This window comes from Babylonia areolata, chromosome 6 (assembly GCF_041734735.1).
Source record: "Babylonia areolata isolate BAREFJ2019XMU chromosome 6, ASM4173473v1, whole genome shotgun sequence".
Lineage (NCBI taxonomy): Eukaryota > Metazoa > Mollusca > Gastropoda > Neogastropoda > Buccinidae > Babylonia > Babylonia areolata.
Genome location: NC_134881.1, coordinates 46,827,844 through 46,840,702, shown reverse-complemented (window position 1 = coordinate 46,840,702; position 12,859 = coordinate 46,827,844). Strand labels below are relative to the sequence as shown.

The following is a 12,859-nucleotide window of genomic DNA, read 5'->3' as shown; positions in this document are numbered from 1 at the left end:
GTCTGTGTGCGCGTGTGCGAGTGCGTATGTGTGTATATGTGTACATGCTTGCGTGTGTTGTGCTTGTGTGTTTACAGACAGAAAGTGAGTGAGATTATCAGGTAACTGAGTCTTCTACTCAGCATTTTCAGAAACATAAACCATAATTATTCTGTCACACACACACACACACACACACACGCGCGCGCGCGCGTCACACACGCCACATTGACACTCACTTCACCCCTTACCTCCATTTATCATCATCAGCATTATCACTGTCATCCTCCTCATCCTCACAATCACAGTGTTGATTTCATTATCAGTTTCCCCCTGTCGTCTGCTGTCAGGTCAGTGTAGTCATCACCACCCCCAGCCCCATCCCCCCACTCTCCTAACACCTTCACTCACACTGCGCATCCACTGCTCGCGGCACACACGGGTTTCACGTGCAAGTGTCCAAAAATCCTCACTCCCTCTCTCTCTCTCCCTCTCTCTCTCAGTCTCGTTCCTCTCCCCACATCACGAAACGCACAGCAGCTTTGAGTTCAGTCACGACTTGAGCCAGTCTTAACTCACGGTGGACTGGGATGGTCGACTGTCTGGTTTTCCACGTGCGAAAGCCTTGGATGGTGTTTTTGAGCACTGTTCGTTAGTGTTGGAGAGGGTTGAGTTTGAAGGGTGTTTGTTTTCCTTTTCTTAGTCAGTGAGAAGAGGTGGAGAGTGTGTGCAGGACTTGGCGAGGTTGTTCAGGTGGTGGTGTGTCTGGACTGTGGTCGTGTTGGTAGCGTTCGTGTGGTCCGGGGCGGTTCTTTCAGGTAAGTCGTGGTTTTTTGTTTATTAGTTTTGTTTTTGTTGCCTTTTGTTACTAGTCTGTTAGTCTCTCTCTCTCTCTCTCTCTCTCTCTCTCTCCTCTCTCTCTCTCTCTCTCTCTCTATGTCCGTCTTTTCTCTGTCTCTCCCTCTTTGTGTGTGTGTGTGTGTGTATGTGTTTGTGCGCGTGTTTGTGCGCGCGTGTGTGTGTGCGCGCGTGTGTGTCTGTGTGTAAACAGTTTTGTTTCTTGAAGTGATCGTTTTCTCAGCACATTCTCTGGCTCACGTCAGAAGACTGTATCTACATATACAAGACACGCAAGTATCTGCCAGACTCCTCATGCTGTCATCAGTTTCACACACACAGTACCTGCAGTAGGAGTTATCCAAGATGTATGCCTTCTCTGAGATTTTTTTCCTTGTTCTCTTTCTTTCTTTCTGTTTTCATTCATCCATTTTTTCTTTCCTGTTTATTTTTTTTCTCCATTTCATTGCTTCATTTGTTTATTTATTTTTTCTTTCTTTGTCTGTCTGTCTGTGTATCTGTGTGTCTGTGTGTCTGTCTGCCTGCCTGTCTGTCTGTCTGCCTGTCTGTCTTTCTTTTTATGAGCACTTTCTTTTCCTTTTCATTGCACTGACATTTAAAAAACAAAAAAACAAAAAACAAACACTTTTTCTTTTCCTTTCTTTTCCTTCCTACATGCTTCCTTCGTTCTCCTTTCTTTCGTTCTTTTGTTCTTTTTCTTTCATTCTTTCTTGCTGATTTCATTCTTCTGCTCTTTTTGTGGTCATGTCTGCTTTTTCCTTATTCCTTTCTTTCTGCGGTTGTTCACTCCAGCGTTCGTTCTGATTTTATATTATTTAAGACAACTCGTGTGTGTGTGTGTGTGTGTGTGTGTACACGGTGTGTGTGTGTGTTCGTGCGTACGTGTGTGTGTGTGTTCGTGCGTGCGTGTGTGTGTGTGTGTGTGTGTGTGTGTGTGTGTACACACATATATCGGGTGTCCCAAAATAAGTGAACCGCTTTTCTCAGTGATAGAGAAACCAAATTCACTGAAAAATTTCACACCGTAACCATAGGGTTTGCTCAACAAGTCTGTAAAATATCTAAAAGTTCGGACGCAGATTATGCGAGTATTGTCAAATTCAAAACAGCATGTCAAAAAATCCAATATCAGAGGAAAATTCACTTTCTCCTTGAAACAGTTTTCAATGGTAACCTTATCACTTTCACTCAAAGGCATGGTTGATCCTTCCAAACTGAAACTTTAGATAGAACTGATTTTGGATACAGACGACAATAAAAAAAATCAAAAAAATCAATAGACTTGACACTCAGACAGGCTATTTTTAGACTGACACTGATTGACAGATGTCAACACCTGGCAACTGGCATGAACATGATGAAGGTCACATTGCACAGGTCTGATACTGGATTTTTTTTACATGCTGTTTTGAATTTGATAATACTCGCATAATTTGCGTCCGAACTTTTAGATATTTTGCAGACTTGTTGATGATACCCTAAGGTGTGAAAATGTTTTAATGAATTCGGTTTCTCTATCACTGAGAAAATACTTGTCAAAAAACGGTTCACTTTTTTTGGGACGCCCGATATATATATATATATATATATATATATATATATATATATATATATATGTGTGTGTGTGTGTGTGTGTGTGTGTGTGTGTGTGCGTGCGTGCGTGCGTGCGTGCGTGCGTGCGTACGTACGTACGTACGTACGTGTGTGTGTGTGTGTGTGAACAAGGGGTCTTGGAGTGGTGATATGAAGTCCTAACCATGACACGTGTGTTCCTGGCGTTGAGGATCGCTGTGGTAGCGGTGACTGGCTCTGATGTGGGTTGGGGGGATCTCCTTGGTCATAGACACCATGACTTGGTTTGGGTCCACTGATGTTTGTCATTCATTTATTCGTTCGTTCGTTCGTTCGTTCTTAGTGTCAGTCATAGCCCTTCCGCTCTGCCTTCCTTCCTTCCATTGGTTTCCTTTCGTCCATTCTTTCTTCCCTTCCCAATACCCACATTTCTTCCCCTCCACTCCTGTGTGTGACTGCGGGAGTGACAGTCCACGACTTGTGGTGAACTCTGCTCATTACGTCTTGAGGGGAAAATGTGGATATTGCTATTGTTTCCCTTTCACTCCGTCGTCCATGCTTCCTTCCTTTTTCTTTCCTTTCCCGGTGTCACTCGTTCTTTTTTCCGCTTTTCCCTCCTTCCTTCCTTCCTTTTTCTTTCCCTTCTCAGTGTCACTCGTTCTTTTTTTTCCTCTTTTCCCTCCTTTCTTCCTTCCTTTTTCCTTCCTTTCCCAGTGTCACTCATCTGTTTTTCCTCTTTTCCTCCTTCCTTCCTTTTTCTTTCCTTTCTCAGTGTCACTCATTCTTTTTCCCTCCTTTCTTCCTTCCCTTTTCCTTCCTTTCTCAGTGTCATTTTTTTCCTCCTTCCTTCCTTCTTTCCTTTCTCAGTGTCATTCTTTTTTCCTCTTTTCCTTCCTTCCTTCTTTCCTTTCTCAGTGTCATTCTTTTTTCCTCTTTTCCTTCCTTCCTTCTTTCCTTTCTCAGTGTCATTCTTTTTTCCTCTTTTCCTCCTTCCTTCCCTTTTCTTTCCTTTCTCAGTGTCACTCATTCTTTTTTCCTTCTTCCTTCCTTCCTCCTTCCTTCCTTCTTTCCTTTCTCAGTGTCATTCTTTTTTTCCCTCTTTTCCCTCCTTCCTTCCTTCCTTTTTCTTTCTCATTGTTTCTCTTTTTTCCTCTTTTCCCTCCTACCTTCGTTCCTGCCATCCTTTCTTTTTCTTTCTGTCAGTCATTCCTCTTTCCTCCATTTCTTTCTTTCTGTCAGTCATTCCTCTTTCCCCCATTTCTTTCTTTCTGTCAGTCATTCCTCTTTCCTCCATTTCTTTCTTTCTGTCAGTCATTCCTCTTTCCCCCATTTCTTTCTTTCTTTCTGTCAGTCATTCCTCTTTCCCCCATTTCTTTCTTTCTGTCAGTCATTCCTCTTTCCCCCATTTCTTTCTTTCTTTCTGTCAGTCATTCCTCTTTCCCCCATTTCTTTCTTTCTGTCAGTCATTCCTCTTTCCCCCATTTCTTTCTGTCAGTCATTCCTCTTTCCGCCATTTCTTTCTTTCTTTCTGTCAGTCATTCCTCTTTCCCCCATTTCTTTCTTTCTGTCAGTCATTCCTCTTTCCCCCATTTCTTTCTTTCTGTCAGTCATTCCTCTTTCCCCCATTTCTTTCTTTCTGTCAGTCATTCTTCTTTCCCCCATTTCTTTCTGTCAGTCATTCCTCTTTCCCCCATTTCTTTCTTTCTGGCAGTCATTCCTCTTTCCCCCATTTCTTTCTTTCTGTCAGTCATTCCTCTTTCCCCCATTTTCTTTCTGGCAGTCATTCCTCTTTCCCCCATTTCTTTCTTTCTGGCAGTCATTCCTCTTTCCCCCATTTCTCTCTTTCTGTCAGTCATTCCTCCTTCCCCCATTTCTTTCTTTCTTTCTGGCAGTGATTCTTTCTTTCCTTCTCCCCCTTTCCGTCCCTCCTTTTTTCTTTGGCCTGCAGTCCTGTCTTCCTGTTTGCGTCTGTCTTCTTCATTCTTCACTTTATCATTTTCTTTTCTTTTCTTTTGTCTTCCTTTCCTTTTCTCCTCCCCTCCCCCTCCTCCTCCTCCACCACCTCCTCCTCCTCCTCTCCCTCCAATTCCTTCTTCTCTGGTTACTTCCTTTCTCCTTTTTCTTCATTCTTTCATTCACTTTATCACTCAATTAGTGGGAACTTGACAGCTCGTCTCTAAGGATGTAGGGTTTGCGGCTTGCCTTCGCTTTTCATGCTGGCTTTTGACAGGGGAGGGGTGTTTGGTTTTGATGTTTTATGTTTGGTCTGAACGTACATTGTGCCTCGTTACCGACGGCGAATCAATTATTTAAAAAAAAAGAAATAGAAAAAAAAAGTGCGTATTAACGAAGAAATTATGCATTATTTTCCTCTCCGTGCCCACACAGACATTTTCCGTTGGTTATGATTACAAAGTTATTTCCCCAGTCAATGTGTGGGTAAGATACACGATGTATTTAGCACGTACCAGGTACAGTTTTGAAGATAATGCCCAAACGATGCTATATAGACAGTTAGGACCTGCGGGTGTGCATCACTTAAGATATGATTTATTACACGTTACTCTTTCTTTGAAGGATGATCTTCCTGTGTGTTAATCAGATGTGCAAAGTGGGCTTCCTGTTCCGTGGTTACCGATAGGGAAAAATATTTCATATTCATCAAGTGGCATCAGACATTTACAGTTTTATAAACAAAGTGCTTTGTTTTAATACGAATAACGGGAAGTAATCATACATCACTGAGTTGAATAAATATGAATTTCCAATAATGATAATAATAATACCGGTAATGGTAATAATACTAGCAATGATAAGGATGATGACGAAGTAGAAGAAGAAGAAAAACAGAAGAAGAGGAGGAGGAGGAGGACGAGGACGAAATAATCGATAAACAAACGTGTGACGGTTTACTGGAGAACTCCTCCTGCATCACACGGAAGTTCACATGCATTTCCCTCCACTGTGTTGTAGCGTTGCCATGGGTTCTTTGTTCAGTGCGCCAAGTGCGTGCTGCACACGGGACCTCGGTTTATCGCCTCAGCCGAATGACGAGACGCTGGCTTTGATTTTCCAATCAAACTTGGGAGAAAGGGCGAGGCCGGGAATGGAACCCAGACCCTCACGGACTCTCTGCATTGACACATAAGCGTCATAACCGCCCTGCCACCTTCCTCCGTGCCGCTGTTCGGGCTGATGTTTGATACATACCCACGGGAAGCTCTCACACCTTGTCCAACACGTTGGCTTCATGCGAAGGTCAGGCATCCGCTCCATGTTTGGTGTGGAGTATATGGATCACTCCGCACGCTTTGACGGCCGAAACTGGAACTTGGATATTTTTGACAGGATACATGGATACTGTCTCTGTTTCTGTTTTTTCCGTCTGTCTGTCTGCCGCTGTCTCTCTCTGTGTCTCAGTCTCTCTCCTCTCATTTTCTCTCTCCCCCCCCCCTTACCCGTACATCCCCTGCTTCTGTGTGACCGTCTGTTTCTCTTTCTTTCTCTTTTCCTGTTTGTCTGTTCATCCGTCTGTCTGTCTGTCTGTCTTTCGCTCTTTCTGTCCCTTCCTTCCTCCCCCGCCCTCCCTCTCTCTCTCATTGTATCTCTTTCTGTAGAGCTTGCACACACTTAAATATGATAGGCCACCTCTCCAAATACGTACACTTGTATACGTATCCAAATACGTACACTTGTTTGACAGAATTATGAAATAGGGAAGGACAGGTAAAGAGCAGGTTTATATGATAGTTGTGTCGGACTATGACCATCAGAACAGCAGAGGAGGCAGTTGCTGTCCCGGCTATCTGGGCTAGAATTTGATGAGAGTGTCTTGCACAAGTTACATCCCCTGTCTCTCGGACAAGAGATCTTCAGGATAATCGACGATGGGATGGTCCCCGAAGGCCAGGTAGCCCCCCCCCCCTCCCCGCCCCCTAAGACTGCAGCACAAAGAGCCAGTGCAGTCTTGCCTCCCAGTTCGAGAGTCGTTGTTTTTCACAGAAGACCAAGCTGTAAATGATTTCCCATCGCAGTGGAGAAAGCATTGATGATACAGTTTTCACTTTGCTGTTGGACCAACTGTAAGCATGTGTCATTCTCTGTACAGAGCCCTGGGAAAGCTGTGGCACACAACAGAAACTTTGTCCTGTATTCCAGCCTTCATGGGCAGCCAGTGGAGAGGTGGGGAAGAGGCGCTGTCTGACCTCAGCCACGTATCCGTGTTGTTCAGACCAGTCTGGCAGCTCCCTTGTGAACCTGTTTCCCCTGTCTGTCTTTCAAAGCTGGATAATCATGCCTGACTGGACAGGGACAAGGAAAGGCATTCACGTTACCAGGTTTGGACAGCACCATGAAATACAGGGAAGGGGTGTTGGGGAGATGAGTGGTGGTGATGGCGTGTGCCAAGGAGCTTACTGTGTTCTTTGTTTCTTTTTTTCTGTCTGTCTTTCTGTCTGTATTTGTGTTTGTTCTTCAGGTTGTTTTCTCTCTTCCGTTTTTTTTCTATCGTTTTCCTTTTGTTCTTTTTATTTCCTTGTGTTCTGTTTTTCTATTCTCCCTTTCTCCTCCCACCCTCCCCCCTCCCTCGTTGCTACCACCTTCCGTCCCTTGTCTTCCCTCTCCTTCCTTCCTTTCTTTTCTGTCCCTTTATTTCTTGCGACATGCATCTGCTTTTTATTTTATTTCATTAATTTCAAATGCAGACTGTGCATGGCATATATGGAGCACAATGTACGCTTTGAGGCCGCCTTGAAAATGTTAAGCAAAGGATGATGAAACCTTACCTCTTCCTTTCTTCTGTTGTTTATCCCGTTCTTCCTCCCTGTGCAGCTTTCCTTCACATCTCTCTCACCTTCACTTTCTCCCCCTCTCTCCCTCCCCCTCTTTCACTTTCACTCTCCCCCTCCCTCTTAATCTCTCACTCTCTCCCCCCCTCCCTCTCTCATAAACTTTCACTCTCTCCCTTATTTCCGCCTCTCACTTTCAATCTCACACTCTCCCCTCCCCCCTCACTCCCTCACGCACTTTTCACTCTCTGCCTGCCTGTCTGTCTCTTCCCTCTCTTCACCCCTTTTCTCACCTTCACTCCCCCCCTCTCTCTGTCTCTCCCCTCCCACTTACTCTCAATCTCTCCCTCCCACCCTTCTCTCTCTCACTTTCACTCTCTCCCACCTCTCTTCGTCTCTCCCCCCTCTCTCTCTCTCTCTCTCTCTCTCTCTCTCTGTCACTTTCACTCTTACTCTATCCCCGCTCTCTCTCCTCCCTCCCTCCCGTGTTTAAAACCTGCCCAGATCAACCACATGCAGGAGACACGGCCCGGAGGGATGGAGAGAGATGGAGTGGTCTGGCTTCACGTCTCAAAGTCTCGCTGGGTGGTGGTGCACAATTTGGGCTGTGCAGTGCACTTTCCTGCCACAGACGTGCAAGAGGTGCACTTTGCCTTAGAAGTCGCCCGCTTTTTTTCTGGACTTAAAAGTGCGGCAAAAAAAAAGGAACCCCCCCCCCCGAAAAACAGAAAAAAAGAAGAAAAAAAAAAGCGCGGCAACACGCGAACACTCAGAGGCACGCATGCGCGCGCGCACACACACTTGGACACGTGCGTGCATTCACACACTCACGAAGAGCAACGTACACACACACGTGCGCGCGCGCATTTACACGTCCACATAAAAGACATGCGCTTTGCCCAGTGGGCGATGCATGGAGATCCGCGACTTGACATTAAAGTTGATGGGCGTTAGGAGCAGGCCGATTCCCTGATTCCTCGATTCGCTTTATCTGTTTATTGGTGCGGCCACTCTTAGTGGCTTCTTTGGAGTGTGACTCTCTCTGATCTTTGTCGCAAACCCATCATTCCCTTTTCAGCCGCTCCCTATTAATTTTTGGTTCAACCACACACACAGAGGCAGACACACAGAAACACACTCTCGCGCGCACGTACACACACACACGTGCACTCACACATGAACTCTGGTTCCAAACCATGGCAGGGGGTGTGTAGGGGTCGGGGAGAGGGTGGTGTTGGATGAAAGGGGGGAGAGTGTTGAGGAAATGGGGGGGAGTGAGGGTGGTGTTTGATGAAAGGGGGGGGGAGTGTTGGAGGAAAGGGAGGGGGAGTGTTGGAGGAAAGGGAGGGGGAGTGAGGGTGGTGTTTGATGAAATGGGGGGGGGGAGTGTTGGAGGAAAGGGGGGGGGAGTGAGGGTGGTGTTTGATGAAATGGGGGGGGGGGAGTGTTTGATGAAAGGGGGGTGGGAGTGTTGGAGGAAAGGGAGGGGGAGTGTTGGAGGAAAGGGAGGGGGAGTGAGGGTGGTGTTTGATGAAATGGGGAGGGGGGAGTGTTTGATGAAAGGGGGGGGGGAGTGTTGGAGGAAAGGGAGGGGGAGTGAGGGTGGTGTTTGATGAAAGGGGGGGGAGTGTTTGATGAAAGGGGGGGGAGTGTTGGAGGAAAGGGGGGGGGGAGTGTTGGAGGAAAGGGAGGGGGAGTGAGGGTGGTGTTTGATGAAAGGGGGGGGAGTGTTTGATGAAAGGGGGGGGGGGAGTGTTGGAGGAAAGGGGGGGGGAGTGAGGGTGGTGTTTGATGAAATGGGGGGGGGGAGTGTTTGATGAAAGGGGGGGGAGTGTTTGATGAAAGGGGGGGGGAGTGTTGGAGGAAAGGGGGGGGGGGAGTGAGGGTGGTGTTTGATGAAAGGGGGGGGAGTGTTTGATGAAAGGGGGGGGGGAGTGTTGGAGGAAAGGGAGGGGGGAGTGAGGGTGGTGTTTGATGAAAGGGGGGGGAGTGTTTGATGAAAGGGGGGGGAGTGTTGGAGGAAAGGGAGGGGGGAGTGTTGGAGGAAAGGGGTGGGGGGAGTGTTGGAGGAAAGGGAGGGGGAGTGAGGGTGGTGTTTGATGAAATGGGGGGAATGTTTGATGAAAGGGTGGAGGAAGTGTTGGAGGAAAGGGAGGGGGAGTGAGGGTGGTGTTTGATGAAAGGGGGGGGGGGGGCATTGTTGGAGGAAAGGGAGGGGGGTGAGGGTGGTGTTTGATGAAAGGGGGGGTGGTGAGGGTGGTGTTGGATGAAAGGGGGGGGGGAAGTGTTGGAGGAAAGTTGGAGGATAGTGTTCCGTCACTCCATAGAACGTACAAGTAACACCCACCCAACTTAGCACCAACATCCAGACAACACAAACACAGACTAACACAATAATAGTTCAATGCATATTTATTTAGTACATGATTCAAGCAATACACAGAGGGGCTAAATCACGGCAATATTGGCAATCAAGCACAACAGTCACTCAGAAAAATCAATGGATTCATTTATGAGGGCATGAAATGACATCACAACGCTGACAACACAGCCGATCACAAAACTGAAGTGAAGGCAAGAGTATGAAGAATGAAGTGAATAAATCCGCTCTCCTTTTAGGAAGAACAGTGTCGAAGCACACACGAGGCGTGTATGTGTGTGAATATGTGTGCATACACAATCATGGGATATGATGATACAGAATCACATCGACACAACGTTGGTGAAGAATTGTTAGGACTACGACGATTGTTAGTGAATCCGACGACGACGAAGAAGGTGATAGGGTCGATGACGATGCAGGGGAATAAGTGGTAACGACAACGATGATGATGATGGATTTAAGTAGGACGATGAAGACAACGACAAACGTAGAACCATGCAAGTGCTGGAAGCGTTGAACACGAAGGCCAGGGAACACTGGTGATGGAAGGTGGTGGAAGACAATTGAAGCAAAGACCACGGAAGTCAAGGAAGGCAATGGAAGCCTATGGAAGTCAGTGGATGGTCAGTGTGAGTGAGTGGACGGCTGTGGAAGTGCATACCACTGAAACACTGGATGTAGTCTGTTATCCACTGATAGGATTCACTCCTGGCCTCCCTCAATGTAAGTACACTTAGCAAGGTGTTTATCAATAAACCAAATCTTACAAAAAGTTCCGTTTAACCCCTCTGCCCCCCAACACATAAGCTATAGCACAAGTTGAGAAAGCCATACAAAGAAATAAAGATATGACGGAAAGGTATCGGGGGTCATTTGGTTATCCTTGATTATATCTCGAATAATGCGACAACACACACACACACACACAGAACTATAAAAAGCTTAACAACTGAGGGGGGTTCACAAGGAAAACGGACTAAATCCAGATTTTGATGGTTGAAACCACTCATACACATAACCACGGCATCGCATTTTAATAAAACTTGTTTAAAATGCCTACACATCCTGCACATGGACAGTTAAAACAGCACAAATATTGTATTTACTTTAACTCCCATTCACCCCCCCCCCCCTCTCTCTCTCTCTCCACGGACATGGACATGAACACAGGACGAACAGAACAAATCACTCAAAAGCATCCTAAATTCCTGGGCTGAATTTACAATGCTAAAGTAAGACCTGACCCACAGTGACAACGCCACGACCCGAACTGTCTCCACAGTGACACAACGCCACGGCCCCAACTGTCACCACAGTGACAACGCCACGGCCCCAACTGTCACCACAGTGACAACGCCACGGCCCCAACTGTCACCACAGTGACAACGCCACGGCCCCAACTGTCACCACAGTGACACAACGCCACGGCCCCAACTGTCTCCACAGTGACACAACGCCACGGCCCCAACTGTCTCCACAGTGACACAACGCCACGGCCCCAACTGTCTCCACAGTGACACAACGCCACGGCCCCAACTGTCTCCACAGTGACACAACGCCACGGCCCCAACTGTCACCACAGTGACACAACGCCACGGCCCCAACTGTCACCACAGTGACACAACGCCACGGCCCCAACTGTCACCACAGTGACACAACGCCACGGCCCCAACTGTCTCCACAGTGACACAACGCCACGGCCCCAACTGTCTCCACAGTGACACAACGCCACGGCCCCAACTGTCACCACAGTGACACAACGCCACGGCCCCAACTGTCACCACAGTGACACAACGCCACGGCCCCAACTGTCACCACAGTGACACAACGCCACGGCCCCAACTGTCACCACAGTGACAACGCCACGGCCCCAACTGTCACCACAGTGACACAACGCCACGGCCCCAACTGTCACCACAGTGACACAACGCCACGGCCCCAACTGTCACCACAGTGACAACGCCACGGCCCCAACTGTCACCACAGTGACACAACGCCACGGCCCCAACTGTCACCACAGTGACACAACGCCACGGCCCCAACTGTCTCCACAGTGACACAACCCCAACTGTCTCCACAGTGACACAACGCCACGGCCCGAACTGTCTCCAGTGACACAACGCCACGGCCCCAACTGTCTCCACAGTGACACAACGCCACGGCCCCAACTGTCTCCACAGTGACACAACGCCACGGCCCCCAACTGTCTCCACAGTGACACAACGCCACGGCCCCCAACTGTCTCCACAGTGACGCAACGCCACGGCCCCCAACTGTCACCACAGTCAACTCTTACCTTCCAGCCTGGGGGCGTAATCCAGACAAAAATCATTTTGCCTGTAGGCAAGTTGTCTTTGACATGGTAGGGACCCCACGGTTACAGTTTGACGTAAAGGTTCAGTTATCTTCGTCTTCAAGACACACCAAGTGCACTCATGCAGCTAACCCGTCGTCTATAAATAAAAAGTTGGGGGATTCCCTTCTGCGCATGCTCTTTGCACCACGCCTACAGGTTTAAAAAAAAAAAAAAAAAAAAAGCTACATGGCAAAGCACTGATCAGAGTCAGCATATCGTCGAATCTGGGGGCCACTTTAGCATTCTGACACATTGTCATCCCTGCTTTTCAGCTGACTGCTAAAATAGAATGAAATGACGTGTTCGGATTCAAATATTTCTCTGGGATGAACGGATTTCGATGATCTGCAAATTTCGGGCATTCCATAGTTTATTGTCTGCAAGTGCACTCACTTCACTGCTGCATACGTACGTCATATGGAATATAAGGACGTCTGTCATTCTCAATACGTCGATTTTGACTGCCAAGCAAACAAAGGAAGGAGGCCGTATTCAAGACACGTCTCTCAGCAAAACGCCTGTTTTTCCTTTACAAAACCAACGCAACAGAAGAATTGGCCATATTTACCAGTGCTTTGTGGACTATCACCCTTGGCAGATAGTAAATTGCCTTGAGTTTCAAGACACGCGGGTAGGCTCTTGGGGAGCGTATCGTTGTGCCGCCGACCCGTTGTGCCGACCCGTTTACGGATTGTCTTTTGTCACAAAAAAGTTTGTTTGGGACAAACATTGGTTGTTATGATCTTTTATTTCTTTTTGAGTGTGATTGGGTATGTGTGTGTGTGTGTGTGTGTATGTGTGTGTGTGTGTGTGTGTGTGTGTGAGAGAGAGAGAGAGAGAGAGAGAGAGAGAGAGAGAGATTGTTTGACAATGGGTCTGCGGTAATATGATTTTATTCCCTTTCGGTACCAGGGCATTTTACAT

General features: G+C 47.4%; 1 long non-coding RNA gene across 1 annotated transcript in view; it reads left to right on the top strand.

Moving 5' to 3' along the window:
* Positions 1–690: 690 nt before the first annotated feature.
* Positions 691–12,859, top strand: part of LOC143283424 (uncharacterized) — a 111,941-nt gene continuing 99,772 nt past the window's right edge. The window contains exon 1 of the long non-coding RNA XR_013055402.1: positions 691–797. This is a non-coding gene — a long non-coding RNA (uncharacterized LOC143283424). The remainder of the gene's footprint in view (positions 798–12,859) is intronic.